We start from the raw sequence: 16,913 nt of genomic DNA, 5'->3' as shown, positions 1-16,913 counted from the left end.
ATGTCATTACGGGGCTATTTAGAAGTTTATTACTTGGAAAAGGAGAGTGAAAATTTTATAACACACACACACACACACACACACACACACACACACACACACACACCCAACAAACAGGTTTAGGACTAAACAATCTTAGAATTTACATTTCCAAGAAAGCACACTCATAGCTTCATCTACCCTTGCAGGGTAGATGCAGGGTGCATCCTTCAGTTTCACTCAGTAATGACAGACTCATTTATTAACAGGCTATGTATTCAGTTTACAATGCATTCCTTCAAATAGTACTGTGTGCGTATTAGGTATTCCCTAGTGATGCTTCTACCCCGCACTAAAATAGCTGACAATACTCCATACCCACCCAAATTGAACCGATGCCCCTCAAATTCTTTATTTTTATTTTTATTCAGGTTTATATTTCTTCTTTCTTTTCTTTTTCTTTTCTCTCTTGTTTTCTTAGGCATTTGCTAAGTGGCAATCTCTCAGCCGTGCATAATCGGGACTTCCAGAGGCTTGTTTTGTGGTGGTTAGAATTTACAGTCAATGTGAATAGTCTAGTTGAAATAGCCAAGCCCCAGAATGGAGGGGAGACAAAGAGGTTCTTTACCACAGGGATTCCTCGAGCTGCCTCCGTGGGCTGGAGTCAATTACCGCTGACCTAAGCCCATAACGGAGCCAGCATTCTGGGGCAGAACCTGGCTTAATGGATACGGTCCAGTTATCCCACAAGAGCAATTTTTTTTTCAGATGCTTTCACTGCTCAGCCACACACACTAGCAACTTCCTGTAACTGCATTTTCCCATGGAGTGTCTCAGCCGCATGCAAAAATCCAAAATCAACAGGAAAATCCCACTTCAGGAGATAATCCTAATGTCAGCAAAAGAAGCAGAACCACAAGTGACAGTAAGGATGTGTGTACAACTCAACTGATGATGCTTCTGCAACATCACATTTTACTCCTAAAAAAAATATGTTTTAATTTCTTCATTTTTCTCTATAAAATAGAATAAGAATATGAAATATATTTATAAACAAAGGTATCAAATTCCAGTTAGAAGCTTGCTCATTTTTCAACTTAAATACTTCCCATTAATCCAAGATAGTGAATTAGCACAGCAGAACTTCGTTTCTTGGCCAAGTCTTGGCCAAGCCTGTTCATCCGAGCTTTTGGTTAGGTGTACACCCAGATTTCATCGGCACACGGCAGTCATTCTATTGGAGCTGCATGGGAGCAGTGTCCCCATGATCAGCTCGTAGACCGTATCGCGTGACTTCATCCTCTGCCCAACATCTCTGTCCCCTTTCCTAGGCACTCAAAATCTGAAAACTTTCAGAATTAACTATATTCCCACATTTCTGAAATCTTCATAATACTAGTTAGGAGAATGTCCTGAATTTGCTGCCTTGAAATAGCATTGCTCAGATGGCACTAGGGTGATGGCGGAGGTAGTTATTTAAATCCATCCATCCTGCTAGGATTTATTGTCCACAGTTCAGCATACTGAAGATGACATGTCACAAGGTCACTAATTGCTCCTGACATGTGAGGTTTACCACTGGAACCTCTGAATATGAAATGGGTCTTGGATTTAATAGTGCATAATTAGTTCCTGTTCCACCCCAAATGGAGAATCTTGCCGGAAAGGGGTCCGATGGGATGGCTTTCAGCAGCAACATGCGCTGATTATAGATAATTACTCACTAAGAACCAGCCATTCAGATGCTGACATAAAACTCAGCTTTCCCTCCCCCTACTGCTAGTGTAATAAGCAATACAAGACTCATTATCTGTGGCCCCCTATTGATACTCATCTAAATGTCACCCTTGGACCCTAAGGCACTATCTGCAGAACCCAATTGCTAATGGAACTAACACCCATGGGCTTTATAGTAGGACGGAAACACCACAAGTTTAGAAATTCACCTTGGATTTTGAAACTTGGCTTTGCCACTTACCATTTTTGATTTTGGGTAAATTGTTCAACTTCTGTGCTTCAATTTCCTATTCTGTAATATGGAGATTAAAAACACCTGCTCCAAACATTGTGAGGATTCAATGTGACTATGGATTCAGGCCATGTATTCCTTGCAAGACCACTGAAATGATGCTGTGCTCTTTTCAGTGCAGGAAGCACAAGATATCAGATCACCCCATCACTGACGGTGTTAACCTTGATCACCTGGACAACTTTGTGTCTGCCAGTCTTCACCATAAAGTCACCATTTCCTTCTTTGTAATTAATGAGTATTTTGTGGAAAATACTATGAGACTACGCCAATATCTGTTCTTCATCAAACCTCCATCCATCCATTGACAATTCCTGCCTTCATCAATCATCACTGTGATGTTTGCCAAATGATGATTTTCCTGTTTTCTACCCATCTACATTTATTGGTTGGCATTCTCCTGTAAGTAAGAGCTTACCCTCCCCCATTCCCATTCATTTACTGATCAATATAGATTCATTAAATCTTATTTCAGTTCATGGTTTATATTATATTACCACATTATTTATTTTAATGCTCCAATTTTTCCAGATTTGATCCGTGACAGCCCCTTGTACTTGCCTTTTTGGAAAGCAGATTTAGTGGATACAATTTCACATACCCAGAGGTATGTTCAGTGCCAAAAAAAGTCTGCTTTCTCAATTTGATTTGGGAGGTGTAAGACAACACAGAAATCATTCATGAATGTTAGCTTTTTTTTTTTCTTTTCCAATATCTAGTAGCTGACATTCATCTTTAATTATAGGGCTTCCCTGGTGGCGCAGTGGTTGAGAGTCCGCCTGCCGATGCAGGGGACACGGGTTTGTGCCCCGGTCCGGGAAGATCCCACACGCTGTGGGGCCCGTGAGCCATGGCCGCTGAGCCTGTGCGTCCGGAGCCTGTACTCCGCAACGGGACAGGCCACAACAGTGAGAGGCCCACGTACCGCAAAAAAAAAAAAATTATAAACAGACCTCTTAGAATCCACTGTCAGGTAACTTTCAAAATGGAGTACCTATATTATCCTCTATAAAAAGACAGAAGACCTAAAAAAGAATCTTAGACACCAAGCATCTTCTTCAAACATCTTCCTTTGTTCAGGACACTCCTTAGGTGATCTCATACAGGCTAGAAGTCACACTGGCATCTCAACTGACATAAGATAATGGGTGTAACTCACCAGACCTAGTACAGAATCTCAGTCGGTGGCAGGTGTTACCTTTCATCTTTTTACCTGCCTCAGCACTAAATATCCATTCCTCCTCTGGTACCATCCACCCCCATTACTCATCTTGTCATAGCCCCCATCTTTAGAGCAATAAACCTCAACGTCACCTTCAAATCTTCTCTCTCCCTCACTCAGTTGATAAACACTGCTAGTGCTAGAATCTAGCTTCTAGTTTAGGCTCCTGCCCTTAACATTCTCTCCTTCCCTCACTTCCACACCAGATTCCTCTTCCTAAATAATATGAACATGCCCTTCCTCAACAGAGAGGATCCAGCCAAATAAAGATGGATCCCCAAGCCTGGCGCTCCGGGCACTTCACACTCTGGCACCAAACCACATCTACAAAGCATTCCATATTGCAACCCCACTGAACTCCAGGCCTGCAATTATTTGATTACCTATTTGTCTACTTAAATCCACTACAAGGCTTCAAAATATAGGGCAGTATTCTGCCTCTTCTTGTATCTCCACTGCCCAGCCCTGTGCTCAGTAAATGTTGGCTGTGTTAATAAATAAAAAGTCACCTAAGAAGACACAGTTGTCCACTTGTTAGAAGCACTACACACAAAAGAGCCAATTTTCCTAGAATTTTATTATGGATTCACACTTGAGGTAGTGACAAATTTGTTTTGGATAGTAGAGTAATGAGGTTATTTGGAATATTTCAGCAGAACAGGTAAAAATCTCTTTAAAATAGGTATTATTTCCAGAGCAAATAAGAAGCCCACTGAATAAATACTTAATTACCATTCTCCATCCCAGAAGTGTCAAGTTTGGTGGGTTTTTTTTTTTTAAGTTAATTATGTTTTTAAACTGGTGCTTTGCATCACAGTTTTCTTTGATGGTCAACTTTATGTGCCAAGTTGGCTACAGGCTACAGTTTCCAGTTATTCAATTCAATCTGGGTGTTGCTCTGAAGGTATTTTGAAGATGTAATTGAAGTCCATAATCAGCTGACTTTAAGTATGGGAGATATCCTAAATAATCTGGGTGGTCCTGCTTCAATCACTTGAAAGGCCTGAAGAGTGGAGCTGGGGCTTCCCTGAAGAAGAAATTCTGCCTGTGAACAGCAGCCTTCCTGTGCCCTATGCCCAAGAATGCCAGCCTGCCCTTCCTGACCTCCTGCCTTACAGATGTCGCACTTGCCTAGCTGGCCCCTTCAATCACGTGAGAAGGCTGATTCCTGCAATAAATCTCTTCTCTCCTACTGGTTCTGTTTCTCTGGTAGAACCCTGACAGATACAATCTACTTCTAGAATAGAGGGGGAAAGAGTGCAACAGCGGAACAGTTAACAAGATCTAAATAAGGCTTTCACAGTATTGCTTCATTATAGAGTGGGAAGTGTTCAAGTCCTAGAACATCAGATACCCCATATTCAAACCTAAGTACAAATACACATAACATACGCCATGGCTTCTGTCCAACCGTATTCATTATACATTCATTTGACAAATATTTGTAATGAGAGGCACTGGGGAGTGAATGGTGAGCCAGACAGGCATGGTCCCTGCTCTCAGGGAGTTTACAGGCTAGTAGGAGAATCAGGCATCAAAACAGTTAATTATACAAATGCTCATTCAATTATAATTATGATGAGTGCTAGGAAATACAGGATACTGTTGGCATATTTAGTAGGGGAATCTAATCAGTTGGGGAGGGCTTTTGGAAATGCCACTGAGGAATGACACTGCAGCTAAGACTAGAAGGGTAGGTAGGCAGTAGCCAGGCAGAGCATAAGAGGAAGTGCATCCCAGGTCCAGGGAACGATCTGTACAAAGGCCTTGTGCAGGGAAGGACCTAGATGATTTCAAGCACCTGAAAGATGGCCAGTGAGTCTGAGCTGTCGTGAATTAGGGATAAGAGCATACAAGATCAAATGGCCTAACAGTAATGAAAGATGTTGATCTTGAGCAAGGGGTAATCATTGCACACTTTAAAGCAGACAGTGACATCATCAGGTTTGTACTTTAATATTTTTCAAGCAGCTGTGTATAATTTGAAAGGAGGCAAACCAGATTTGGGAAGAATAGTTACAGTGTTTTTGCTACAGTCCAGGAAAAAGACAATGGGGGCATGGACAAGGACCAGGTGATGGGGATGGACAGAGATGGTTGGAAGAAACCAATAGGACATGGAGTTGCATTGGATCATTTCCAAAGTTGAGAAGCCAGGGCCGGGGGCAGAGGGCAGATTTGGGAGAGAAGATCACGGCTCTGTTTCAGGCATGCACAAGTCTGTAATTCCTGTAAGATATCCACATGGAAATGTGTATCTGGAATCCAGAAGATACCTGGCCCAGATAAGTAAATGTGGGATTTGCTAGCACAGAGTCAGAACCTGATGAGGTCAAATAGGGAAGGAGTACAGGGAGGGAAGAAGACCTAAGACAGGGCCCTGGGAGCAAAGACATTTTAAGTGGGCGGAAGGAAATCCTGAAGAGGAGCAGTCGAGAAGATCCACGTTCACAGAGTGCACATTCACTTATATAAAAAACTTTTCCAGGGCTTCCCTGGTGGCGCAGTGGTTGAGAGTCCGCCTGCCGATGCAGGGGACACGGGTTCGTGCCCCGGTCCGGGAAGATCCCACATGCCACAGAGTGGCTGGGCCCGTGAGCCATGGCCGCTGAGCCTGCGCGTCCAGAGCCTGTGCTCCGCAACGGGAGAGGCCACAACAGTGAGAGGCCTGCGTACCGCAAAAAAAAAAAAAAAACTTTTCCAGGAGCCATTTTAGTTCAGCCTCCAACATTCAAAAAGGTGTACATTTTTCACTGAAGAGGAAATAGTAACCAAGGGAGGAGATATGGGGATATATGTATATGTATAGCTGATTCACTTTGTTATAAAGCAGAAACTAACACACCACTGTAAAGCAATTATACTCCAATAAAGATGTAAAAATAATAATAATAATAAAATAAAATTTTTAAAAATATGGTAACAACTTAGGGAAAACCTAATTTGAACTGACATGAATAATACCCAGCTAAGGTGTTTTCTACAATGGATATCACCTCACTGATTACTGTCTGCAATAGTTATTCAGTCTTTGGGTCAAACTGTACTTTCCGAAGTCACTTCTTATTAACACTAATGACTCGGTCCTTTATGTATAATTAGTTGAGGCAATTAGTTGCAAGGCTCACATTAGAACACGTTGCTTTAATCTTTTGAAAATCACTATGTGCCACATAATTCTAAGAGTGCCTCACTTGAAAGAAAACATTGAACCAATAGGAAGTACTAATTTTATAAAGCTCTAAGAAGAGTGCCCCAGCCCCCAAAAGAATCAGACAAATTAGCGCAGGCTCAGTGACTAAAAGAACTTAGGCTCCAGGAAAGGACGCATTTAAATTAAAATTGCACTTTCTCAGACTAGCAATCCTCCCCATTAGTACAATACAAGATATGTCAGAGAAAGCTCTACAGTGTGTTGAGGTTCAGAGGGCAATCTGTAAGGTGCCTTATTATGGCTTAGAAAAACAGGCCCAGCGGAGGCCCACAGATCCAGCAGTTACAACAGCATGATGCACAGCAGGAACTTAATGAATATTTGATGATGACATTTTTCCTCCTTTGCATGCTGCTACAAGGCAGCCCCCATCTTACCAAGGGGAACTTGTACCAAGTCTACTACCTGAACCTGAAACCCATTTTTCCTTAAAAGTTGTGTTATAAATGGTGGAGTGCAGGCCATATGCTAAACCATAAGAGTTTAACTAGAGCTTCTGACCACCATTTATAACAATGCTTTTGTGAATTAAATACATTGGGCACAACTTAGTATTCCAAAGGTGTATCTTTCCTCGGCAGCAGTCCCAGAGTGGCCAAAGATGCCACTCCTACTAGCAGCAGGAAAAGGACTCATCCGGCTCCAGGCTGGGAATGTGGGCAGAGGGGTAATGATGGGGCGGCAGTTGGGAGTCGGGGCCAGTGGCTGCCATGTGACAGATCCAAACCCAAAGATAAGGATGTGGGGGACACATCAGAGGGGGATAGGGCAAAGACTCAGCCCTAGCAGGGCTGTAGGGATAGAGGAGGGTTAGGGATTCCCTACCAAAAATGACGTGAGGCCATGGTCAGAAGTAAGCAGCAGTTGCTGGAAGCAACTATGTTCTGGCAGGAGCCCTGAGGGAAAAGGTGGTTCTGAGGCCAGCAACAACCTGAGAGGCAAGGTCAGATATTAGTCGAAGACTGAGAGCCCTTGGCCCTTCAGGACATACTATTCTCCAAAGTCTCTGAAACCATATCAAAAGCCATGCAGCTACTCCCCTATTTGTACACAGATAGGTTCTCTGCCTGAACTTCCCAGGATTTTCTAGGTGGTTCAGGACCTCCCTGACTTCATCTCTTGGTCTATCCATGTAGTCACACCCCATTTGGACTTGGCAGCTTGGCTTCAGATGACCATCTTCACCCCAGTCCTTGTCTGAGCCCCTGCTCCATCCCAGGAGAGAGTGGCCATTTTTATGTCCAGTGTACAAGACTACATTAGCCTTCCAAAATTGATATCCAAACCTGAAAAGCCCTCAAGGAACAATATTCAAAGGATGGCCATCAAATAGGTTGAATCATCTAATGGTAAAGTATATGGTCTATCCTAATTGCAGAGGAAGATGAATTTTAAAGTCTTTGTTGACTTCAAAAAAATTTTTAATGTAGCTACAGCTTTTATTTATTTATTTATTTATTTTTTTGCGGTACGCAGGCCTCTCACCGCTGTGGCCTCTCCTGTCGCGGAGCACAGGCTCCGGACGCGCAGGCCCAGCGGCCATGGCTCACTGGCCCAGCTGCTCCATGGCATGTGGGATCTTCCCGGACCGGGGCATGAACCCGTGTCCCCTGCATCGGCAGGCGGACTCCCAACCACTGCGCCACCAGGGAAGCCCAACAGCTTTTATTTTTAATATAGTCTTATTTTTTTCAGAATATATAGCAATAATATGGACAAAAGAGGAAAGGACATTTTCTTAAAAAGCCTTTTAAGTTACTTAGTAGGTAAGAAAAATGGCAGCCAGGCCTGTAGCCTTCAGGAAGACGCTTGGAATATTGTTCTCTGTGAAATCTTTCCTAACCAATGGAAAAAAAACTAAAGATATTGCTGTGGCAGTGAGGGTGGACTTCCTCATGGAACTGGCTCTGTCTGTGAAGTCCTCAGCTTAGAAGCCCCCTTGTGTGCTGGGAGCTTCCCAGTCAGCTCCCTGGTGACTCACTCTTAAATAGAAGTAAACAATCAAGGATCACTAAATATCTAAGGAAAAGCTCTAACATGAAAGACAGACCAAAACAAGCAAACATAAGGGAAGCAACATGGAGGAAGGAAACAGAGGTTACAAAGGAAACAGAACACATTAATATCCTTAAAGGAGTAGGAGAAGACACTGTATCCATAAAACAAGAAAGAAATGTTTAAAAAAAAAAAAAAGGAAATTCAGACATGAAAAAATCAAGAGAAGGGCTGGAAAATAAGGCTTAAGGAAATTTCTCAGAAAGTAGGGCAAGAAGATTAAAAATGAAGAAATACGAGAAGAGGTAAGAAAATTAGAGAACTAGTGAATCCTGGAAGTCTAATATTCAAATAAAAAGATTCCAGAAAAAAGAACACAGTAAGAGGAGAAAATCATCAACAAAACTAAACAAGATGTTTCAGATCTTAAGGACCTGAATTTTCCAGACTGAACTGGCCCAAGTACCCAGAAAAATTTGGATTTAAAAAGAGAAAATAATATTAACTACCAGACAGGCCAAACCTGACCCACTGCCACTGTTCTGTGACAGAGTTTTTCTGGAACACTGCCACATCCATTCATTTACATGTTATCTATGGCTGCTTCACTACTGTAACAGCAGAGTTGAGTGGCTGCAACAGAGACATTACGGCCTGCAAAGCCTAAAGTAATTACCATCCAGCTCTTTATATAAGAAGCTTGCCAGGGCTTCCCTGTTGGCACAATGGTTGAGAGTCCGCCTGCTGATGCAGGGGACACGGGTTCGTGCCCCGGTCCGGGAAGATCCCACATGCCGCAGAGTGGCTGGGCCCGTGAGCCATGGCTGCTGAGCCTGCACGTCCGGAGCCTGTGCTCCGCAACGGAAGAGGCCACAACAGTGAGAGGCCCGCGTACCACAAAAAAAAAAAGAAAAGAAGCTTGCCAAACCCTGACACACAATTAAGGGTATAGGCTCTGAGTTCAAATCCTGTAATACACTACTAACTGTGTGACCACGAGCAAGTTACTTAACTCCTCAGTACCTCAGTTTCTTTACAGATGAGTCTGTAAGGAGATCATTATTGATCTCCTAGAGTTATTATGAATTTTTAAATGTAAATAAATAAATAAAAGAAATAAAGTACAATAAATGTAAAGTTAATTAATAATATAAAAAGTGCTTAGAATGAAGCCTGCACATTTTTTAAAGAGTGTGGTAAAAACAAAAAGGTTTAAGACCAAATGGTGAGCAATAATAGTGAAAGTATTCTATTGGACAATGTTTCATTTCTAATAAAACCTTAATAATCATCACTTTGGTATACAAGTTCTCCAAAATCATCTCCACAATTTGGTTAATATTTGTTAATCAACAAATAGCTGAGAAGGAAAAACATGTTCTCAATATTAGCTGAAAGTCACTACCTCTCAGACTTTCTCAAACCATTTACTACTTAGCTTTAGAAAGGTCTCTGAACGTTTGATATTTTCCTCAAGATTCTTTCACAATACTCACTCCACCTCCATCTCTCCCCCTCCTCACACACCCAGGAACTGTAACTCCAGCCCAACACACCTGGGGTTCTTACAAGTGACTTTCCCTGCATGCTCACGGCATCCAGATGTTCGCTAATGTACCTCTGCAGGCATCTCCTGATGGCAGGTGTACTCACAGCTGGAAAAACCAACTGTGGTAGGCTGAAAAATGGCCCCCCAAAGATATATTCACTTCCTAATCCCCAGAACTGGTGAATGTTACCTTTATTATAGCCAAAGAAAAACTATTGCCTTAAATGGTAAAAATATATAAATATATATGATTAAGTTAAGGATATTAAGAAGACGTGCTTATCCTGGATTACCTAGGTGGGCCCTAAATGCGATTACGTGTATCCTTATAAGAGAGAGGCAGAGGGAGTTTTGAAACAAACAGAAAAGACAGACACAGAAGAGAGGGCAATGTAGAGATGAAATAGAGATTTGGAGAGATGAGGCCACAAGCCAAGGAACACCAAAGAATGCTGGCAGACTGGAAGCTGGAAGAGACAAGGAATGGATTCTCCCCTGGGGCCTCTGGAGGGGCAGTGGCCCTACCAACTGCATGATTTCAGCCCGGACTGCTGGTCTTCAGAACTATAAGAGAATAAATTTGTGTTGTTTTCAGCCACCAAGTTTGTGGTAATTTGTTATAGCAGCCATGGGAAACTAATATACCACCTCACTACACCCACACACACAGAGGCACTCACTCAGCACCACCTTTATAAGCAGGGACCCACCAGTTAGAAGACTTTCTCATTTAAAAAACCCAACTCTTTTTTTTTTTTTTTTTTTTTTTTTTCCTTTTTGCGTTATGTGGGCCTCTCACTGTTGTGGCCTCTCCCGTTGCGGAGCACAGGCTCCGGATGCGCAGGCCCAGCGGCCATGGCTCACGGGCCCAGCCGCTCCGCGGCATATGGGATCCTCCCAGACCGGGGCACGAACCCGTATCCCCTGCATCGGCAGGCGGACTCTCAACCACTGCGCCACCAGGGAGGCCCAAAAAACCCAACTCTTATAAAGGAGAGTTGGTAAAGGGTTTACTAAAGCCTTTGATAACTGAATTAAATCCTTTTGAGAGTGATTCAATGTGAATCAAAATTTCTAACTCTCTCCTCACCTTGAAAACCAGAGGAGAAATAATACCATCACTAAGTATATAGGTTATACTACTGTGGCCTCATGGTTTTGTGTCGACTTTGTGTCCCATTGGTCTACTGTAAAACTGTTAAGCAGTGACACTGACTTTCACATGCAGCTGTGGACTCAGTCTCATTGCTACATCTTACTTGGTAATACCTGACCACAAAATACTACATACTCTGTGAGTTCTCACATTCCTTTGTGTTGACATAATGTGCAATAGCCTTTTAACCCATACAAGAATCCAAGAATCCTATTTCGTCTCATTCTACCTATTGGAAAACTCTTTAATTCTTCATACAAGACAAAAAATAGATGCTAACTTTCTTAAAATAGCCAATAAGATAAACCCTAATCACAGGGCCTTCATATATTATATTGTGGAAAAATTAGATGCATAATCTTATTAACCAGCATACCGAATAGGCTTGAATAGCTGAAGGTTATATACTGATTCGGGTGTGACTAGTTTTAACAGTTTGAAATGTAACCTTAAAAGATGGCAGAATTAATACTTCTTTGCCCAGCCTTGATACTTCCATAGCCAAGAGCCAAATGCTTCTGAAGTGTGACAAATGATCGTTCTAATTAAAACTGGTCAAACACTTAGCTGTGCTGCTTAGTGGTATAATGCCCTTAAGAGGATTAGACAAACAATTCTGGAAATATACAAAGCCATGGTGTTTGTTAATGAATTTCTGATAGAAAGAATAAAACATTTTAGTGTTTCAATAAATGACTACATGGAACTTCTCATTCATCCAAGTGACTGACCTAAAAAGGATTTGGATATATGTACTGAAAATATCTTCTACTCTATTGCTTGCTTTTTTGCTCTCTGTCAGCGTTTTTGATGAAAAGAACTTTAATACAGTGTTTTCTTTATGATGAGTACTCTTTACATCTTGTTTAAAAAACCTTTGCTGGGCTTCCCTGGTGGCGCGGTGGTTGAGAGTCCGCCTGCCGATGCAGGGGACATGGGTTCGGGCCCCGGTCCGGGAAGATCCCACATGCTGCAGAGCGGCTGGGCCCGTGAGCCATGGCCGCTGAGCCTGCGCGTCTGGAGCCTGTGCTCCGCAATGGGAGAAGCCACAACAGTGAGAGGCCCGCATACCGCAAAAAAAAAAAAAACCTTTGCTTACTTTTTCTAGAATATTTTTGTTTTACCTTTCTCAGATCTATAATCTATCTGGAATTATTATTAGAGGTCCAGGATTAACTAGAAGAGCAGGTAAAATTCTGGGGACCTTCCTTCTCCCACCTCACTGTCATTGTCATCATCCAGGACTAAGTACATGCTCCCTTATTTCTTTAAGGCCATTACAGCCATTGTGAACACAATGCAGACCTGAAGGCCTCTGCAACTGTTTTTCTTCCCATACATCAGCCTTCATCTTTGACTCCCTCCTTTCCTGATCTAGTTCATCATAAGCTGTCCCTTCCACCTCTCCCTTTCCAGCACTCTCAACTCCCCACTCACTCAGCACAAATCTCAATCTTGGCAAGAAGAAAGTACTATGGACCAATTGGTTCTGAAGCTACAAGGATCTGGGTTTGAAACAGGATTATACAATTTATAAGCTGCCGGACTTCAGCAGTCACTTGACAATCCTACTTCCCCTTTTAATATTGAGAAGGGCTGGGGCTGAGGTTAGGGGGAAGGGGGGTGGGGAGTAGAGAAGGATTATCAATAACAATACCTTTTGGACCTACTGAAGGGGTGAGAAATAATGTATGTCAAGACCTTGGCACAGAACAGGCACTAAACAAACAAACAGTATCTAAAAAAGAACAATAAATAATAAATCAATAAAACCACCAGCCAACTCACTCAGTTGCTTCGAACACTGCTGAAGAAACTCTTACCACTTCAGCTAGGCTTTCCTTCACATTGACCACGTAAACTTCTACCACAACTCCTGAAGTTCTCTATTTTACTCCTTTGTCGGTCTCCTCATTTTCAACAACCCAGGAAAACTTCCACTCCTAGCCAAGATAAAATCACAAGGACAGGATTTACCTTCCTATCTGAAACAACCATAAAGTGGACAAACACACGAAGAAACAGTTTTCAAGACATTATCAGACGCCAAAAATAGTGATCTGAAAGGTGGGAAAGTGAGGTGAGTCCCCAAGTTGTACCAGCCTATGCCTTGCGAGTTTCCAGCTGTGGCAAAGGGAGGGGAAGCCAGGAAGGGATCAGCAGACTTACTGAGCTGAGAGTCTGAGAAGACCAAGGCAGCTATAGTTCGAAGGAGAGGACAGAGCTTCACAGAGAGAGAATTCTGGAGATGTGCAGAGAGTCCCCCTCAAGAATGCAGCTGATTCCTTCTCACAGCTGTAAGGAAACTAAGGTAGCTGGAGAAAGAAGCAACAGAAAGGCTCAGAGGTTACAGCGTAGTGCCTGAAGTCATGCAGAATCAAAAACAGTATTTCGTCCCATCTCCCAGACTGGAAAACCTCATGATTCAGAGGACACTGGACAGAGTAAACAGAAGGGTCTTGTCCAGTCCTGTGGAATACTTAGCCCTAAATTAAGCACTGTTTTAGTCCCATCTAAAAAACCTTAAAGCAAGACCTAAAAGAATCAAATTATTTCCAAGTAAATTAACTGCATTACAGAGCAAAGTTCAAGAATATTTATAGAAATTCAAAAATATCCAGTACCGGGCCTCCCTGGTGGCGCAGTGGTTGAGAGTCCGCCTGCCGATGCAGGGGATGCGGGTTCGTGCCCCGGTCTGGGAGGATCCCATGTGCCGCGGAGCGGCTGGGCCCGTGAGCCATGGCCGCTGGGCCTGCGCGTCCGGAGCCTGTGCTCCGCAACGGGAGAGGCCACAACAGTGAGGGGCCCACATACCGCAAAAAAAAAAAAAAAAAATCCAGTACCCAACAAAGTAAAATTCACAATATTTGGCATCCAATAAAAAATTACCAGGTACACAAAGAAGCAGGAAAACATGACTCATAATGAGGAGATAAATCAATCAATCCCCTCAACTCAGAGCTGATTCAAATATTAGAATTAGCAGACAAGGACTTTAAAACAGTTATAATAACTGTATGCTCAAAAAGTTAAATAGAGAGACGGAAGACATTTCAAAACACCAAGTACCACTTCTAGAGATGAAAAAAGCAAAATCTGAGATGAAAAATACACTGGATGGGATAAATGTTTTAGACACCGCTAAAGAAAAGATTACTAAATGTGAAGACATATCAGTAGTAACTATCCAAAGTAAGACAGAAAGAAAAGAGAAATTTTTTAATTGAACAGAGTATCAGTGAGCTATAAGACAACTTCAAATGGTCTAATATACAGGCAAATACAGTACCTCAAAAGGAGGGAAAGTGAAGGAATAGAAAAAAACTTTTGAATAATGGCAGAAATTTTTCAAACTTTCTTGAAAGTGAAAACCCCACAGATCTAAGAAGCTCAATGAATCCCAAGCACAAGATACATGAAGAAAACCACATCCGTGCACATCATAATCAGATTGCTCAAAACCCTAATGATAAAGAAAATCTCTAAAACAGCCAAAGGGGAAAAAAATATACAATATGTACCAAAATATGGATAACAACAGATTTTCCATTAGAAACTATTCAAGTGGGAAGCAACATCTTTAAAGTACTGAAAGAATATAATACTGTCTACTCAGATTTTCATATCCAGTGAAAATAACTTTCAAAACAGAAGGCAAAGTAAAGATATTTTCAGAAACACAAAAGCTAAAAGAATTAATTGCCATCAGACACAAGAAACGTTGAAGGAAGTCCTTTGAGCTGAAGGCAACTGATTCCAGATAAAAATATGGATCTACAAAAAGGCATAAGAGGAACATAAATGGTAAATACATGGATAGGCATATAAGATTTTTTTTTTTTTTTGCGGTACGCGGGTCTCTCACTGCTGTGGCCTCTCCCTTTGCGGAGCACAGGCTCCGGACACACAGGCTCAGGCCATGGCTCACGGGCCCAGCTGCTCCACGGCATGTGGGATCCTCCCAGACCGGGGCACGAACCCGTGTCCCCTGCATCGGCAGGCAGACTCCCAACCACTGCGCCACCAGGGAAGCCCAGGCATATAAGATTTTTAAAATTATTATTTAATTAGTTGCAGCATGCGGGCCCTAGGGCATGTGGGCTTCAGTAGTTACAGAGCGTGGGCTTAGCAGTTGTGGCTCGTGGGCTCTAGAGTGCAGGCTCAGTAGTTGTGGCACACAGGCTTAGTTGCTCCACAGCATGTGGGATCTTCCCAGACCAGGGCTCGAACTCTTGTCCCCTGCATTGGCAGGCGGATTCTTAACCACTGCGCCACCAGGGAAGTGCCTTGCTTCTGTTTTTAATGTCTTGGGTTTTGGACGGCGAGGCATGTGGGATCCTAGCTCCCCGACCAGGGATCGAACCCACACCCCCTGCATTGGAAGGCGAAGTCTTAACCACTGGATTGCTAGGGAAGTCACCTAAAGCACTTTTAGATGTAATATTATCATCTGAGTTGAATATTTAAACTAAAACCTAGGAGCAGATACACGAGCTAATCTGTCAGGGATAACATTCTACCACCACCCTCAAAAAGAGATTACTAATTTCCTGTTTTAAGTACAGTCATCACACCTATGCCAGCAGAAGAGAAATGAAGAAAGTTACCTTATGATTTGCGGGTAGTTGTTAAAGTGTCTGAAGAAACAGAACCTTGCTTGTGTTTAATTTATAAATTATTGCTTTGCAGAGAAATGTTAAATGGTCTGTTTTAAACCAAAAAGAATCAACTAAAAAACTCTAGTATCTCCAACTTAAAGAAATCCATTTTAGCCTTTGTTTACTTTATTCCTGGCTTTGAAAAATGTAATCCCTAAACCTTGTTATTTCATTACATGATCTGCTCATAAAGAATAATTAGGCATTCTTCTCAAGATATTTTTTTAAAATATTTCTTCTATCTATAGGGAAACATTAACTGTCAGTTAGCTACCCTATAATGGACATTTAAGAATAGAAGTACAGGGGCTTCCCTGGTGGCGCAGTGCTTGAGAGTCCGCCTGCCGATGCAGGGGACACGGGTTCGTGCCCTGGTCTAGGAAGATCCCACATGCCACGGAGTGGCTAGGCCCGTGAGCCATGGCCGCTGAGCCTGCGCATCCAGAGCCTGTGCTCTGCAACATGAGAGGCCACAACAGTGAGAGGCCCACATACGGCAATTAAAAAAAAAAAAAAAAAAGAAGAGAAGTACAGCAGTGCTTTATCCAAATACGTGTTGTGTTTCCTTTTAAAATTTAAAGGAAAAACTACAGGATTTTTCTTCAGTTCTCCGGAAGATTAGAGTGTAAATACAAACTAAACAAACCTATAATTAGCATTTATAACAGCAAACAATGTACAGTGTAATTTTATATGAATCAATTAACAAAAATTACATATTCAACAACTTACTGAATGCCCACTATGTATAAGGCTATATGACGTGGGAGTTAAAAAGATGAATAGAAAGCGCCTTCTAGTTCTATTGAAAGCTCTTTAATAGCATTAGTTTGGGGGATTTAACAAGTGAAAATAAAAAACAACCCTTGATAGTTATCAGTCCCAATGAGGTTCCCATGACATCTAAACAGTCACTCAAAGGCAGCTAAAGGTTGAAGACAATATCTCTGCGACCCAGGGAACCACAGGATGGAGCCCCAAACCTAGGCAGTAAAATCAGTCTGTCCTCTAAAAAGACCCAGAAAAACTTAGCAGCAAATATGCAAGCATCCTCAGGAGCAAATTAACAGAAATATTAAGTGTGTGGAAGGGGTAATGGTTGGGGCTTGGG

The 16,913-nt window shown here is 42.2% G+C and overlaps 1 protein-coding gene across 14 annotated transcripts in view; it reads right to left on the bottom strand.

The window, feature by feature from the left end:
- Nucleotides 1-16,913, bottom strand: part of OSBPL6 (oxysterol binding protein like 6) — a 215,300-nt gene that overhangs the window by 178,923 nt on the left and 19,464 nt on the right. For 3 of the 14 annotated variants that reach the window (XM_060105975.1, XM_060105971.1, XM_060105976.1), the window contains exon 2: nucleotides 12,968-13,087. The exons of 10 other annotated variants lie outside the window; for them this stretch is intronic. The gene's annotated coding sequence lies outside the window, so the exon portion shown is untranslated. Of the gene's footprint in view, nucleotides 1-12,932; nucleotides 13,088-16,913 lie in introns of all 14 variants that reach the window. One more of the 14 variants, XM_060105973.1, reaches the window with a different exon arrangement.

This window comes from Mesoplodon densirostris, chromosome 8, assembly GCF_025265405.1.
Source record: "Mesoplodon densirostris isolate mMesDen1 chromosome 8, mMesDen1 primary haplotype, whole genome shotgun sequence".
NCBI classification, from domain to species: domain Eukaryota; kingdom Metazoa; phylum Chordata; class Mammalia; order Artiodactyla; family Ziphiidae; genus Mesoplodon; species Mesoplodon densirostris.
The sequence above is the reverse complement of the archived record's forward strand: the minus strand, read 5'-3'. Positions and strand labels throughout refer to the sequence as shown.